The 2,199-nt window shown below is 24.1% G+C and overlaps 1 non-coding gene across 1 annotated transcript; it reads right to left on the reverse strand.

The window, feature by feature from the left end:
• Nucleotides 1-1,647: 1,647 nt before the first annotated feature.
• Nucleotides 1,648-1,719, reverse strand: TRNAE-UUC (transfer RNA glutamic acid (anticodon UUC)). The gene has a single exon. It is a non-coding gene; the product is annotated as a tRNA-Glu (tRNA).
• Between the last annotated feature and the right edge of the window lie 480 nt (nucleotides 1,720-2,199).

Below are 2,199 nucleotides of genomic sequence, written 5' to 3' on the forward strand. Positions count from 1 at the left end.
AATAAGTAAAATTTATGGAAATTATAAGAAGACCTGGTGGTTAAAAATAATATATTACGGAAATATAAATGATAGCTTGCGCATTATATATAAAAAACGTCGGGATATAAATAAATTCAAAATATTATTTTACAAAAAAATTCATAGTTGGATTAAAAGTACGACACTAAATAAAATAATTTTAATGTGGAATATTGAATCTTAAGAAATAAAACCCTATAATAAACCAATAAAATATGAAGAATAATCAAATATATTATATTAAATCGATAATAGTGGTAGTTTTTAAATATTACCCATCACATAAAAAATTTTGATCTCTAAAGAGGTTTTAAAAGATAATTAATCAGAAGAAATCTGATATTTGATGAAAATGGTAAAATTGTGCAAAAAAATTACTCGTAAAAAAATAACTATAACAAAATACAAATTTAAATACAAACTTCAATAAAACAGAGAATAAAAACAAAATTAACGTATCTTATAAAAAATTACCCGAAAAAAAATATATAATTTAAGTCGAAAATAACGCTTTATAAATATTCAAATAATTTCTTTTGAATATAAAAAAATCATATTTAAAATTCAAATAATATAGCTTTAAAATTATTTATAAAAACAATTAAATCAATAAGGATAAATAAATTTAAAATTCAAATAATATACCTTTAAAATCAATATGGATAAATAAATTTAAACCAAGAAAATTTTCTAAAGAAAAAACAAATTAATCTGCTTCAAAAAAAATTAGCAATAAAAAAAAATCACATAGCATAAATTATATTTATTAAAAACATCATCATATTGAACACAAGGGGCCACGAAAATTTCCAAAACCAAAATTTGAAGTTATCACATGACATAAAGTGGGTTTAAAATAAAGCAAGAGACAAAATATATAATTTTAATAAATTAAAGGGCTGGTTTTAAATCAAAATAAATAGCCAGTGCGCTGTATATATTCTAGGGAAATAGCCATGTACCAGATTCTCATAAAAAAACAGAAACCAAATATATAACAATTTTTTGCATTAGAAAATTAACAAAAAATACATTGTAAATATTCTATGAATATCCCTGACAATTGATTTGAAAAGTATTCAAATAATATTATTTAATATTTTCTTCTACTTTTTTAAATTTTAATCTGGCATTACCAACATTTTAGTGATCTTACATTTTTATTATTCTGCAGATAAGTCTTATTATAATTAATTTTAATGCTGTCTTTTTGTTTGAAATCGACATTCTTCCCTTTCCTTATGTATCTTTCATTCCTAATACAAATTGGAAATAATTAAATTTAAAATTACATTATTGGAATTCAGAAATTTTGAAAATCGCTTTTTAGCTTATCACCAACCTAAAACTGGTATATAGGCTAAACAGAAGAGTAGGGTGAAAAGTATATGGCTACCGATCATAATTTCTATGGTGCACAATTCGATTAATAAATTACATTATATCAAAATATCTGATTGGACAGAACTTTATAGAAAATCCGCTTTCTAAAGTATCTGAAAGACTTAATCAAAAATACCTTGAATTATTAGAAGATTCATTGTATTTCAACATCAAAATAAGAATGATTTTCATTTTATCCTTATCATAACTAAGAATCAATAAATACTTGAAAATGTAAAAAGATTCCCTCTCCGAGAATCGAACTCGGGCCTTGTGAGTGAAAGTCACATATCCTTACCACTGGACCAAGAGGGATATTTTGGACATATGATAAATATTTATTATCAAATTTAAATTCTATGATTACTTGTTATTTTCTCCTTTTAAGAAGCCAATAAGATAATTCAGACATATATACATGAAATATAAAGGAGATGTATAGGATGAAGAACATAGAAATAAATGATAACATTTCGATAGATAATTCTGAAGTTCCCATCACGATTAGTAGAATAGAAAACAGTATTATTGACCATGGTAAGCGAAACATGCCACATATCCCGATACCTGCATACCATTTTGTTGAAGAAGAGCTATTTCGTGATCAAGTTAAAGATGTCTTAGATTATAGAGTGTTACTAGAGCATTTTTATAACGAAGGAAGAATTTCAAAATCCAATATAAATCAAATCATCAATGTTTCGAAAGACATCTTAACAAAAGAACCAAATCTATTGAAAATTGATAAACCAGTAGAAGAAGATGTTTATATTATTGGTGATATCCATGGTCAAT

Source organism: Rhyacophila brunnea, unplaced genomic scaffold (genome assembly GCF_057557595.1).
Source record: "Rhyacophila brunnea isolate RB1 unplaced genomic scaffold, BYU_Rbru_1.0 scaffold_167, whole genome shotgun sequence".
Classification (NCBI taxonomy): domain Eukaryota; kingdom Metazoa; phylum Arthropoda; class Insecta; order Trichoptera; family Rhyacophilidae; genus Rhyacophila; species Rhyacophila brunnea.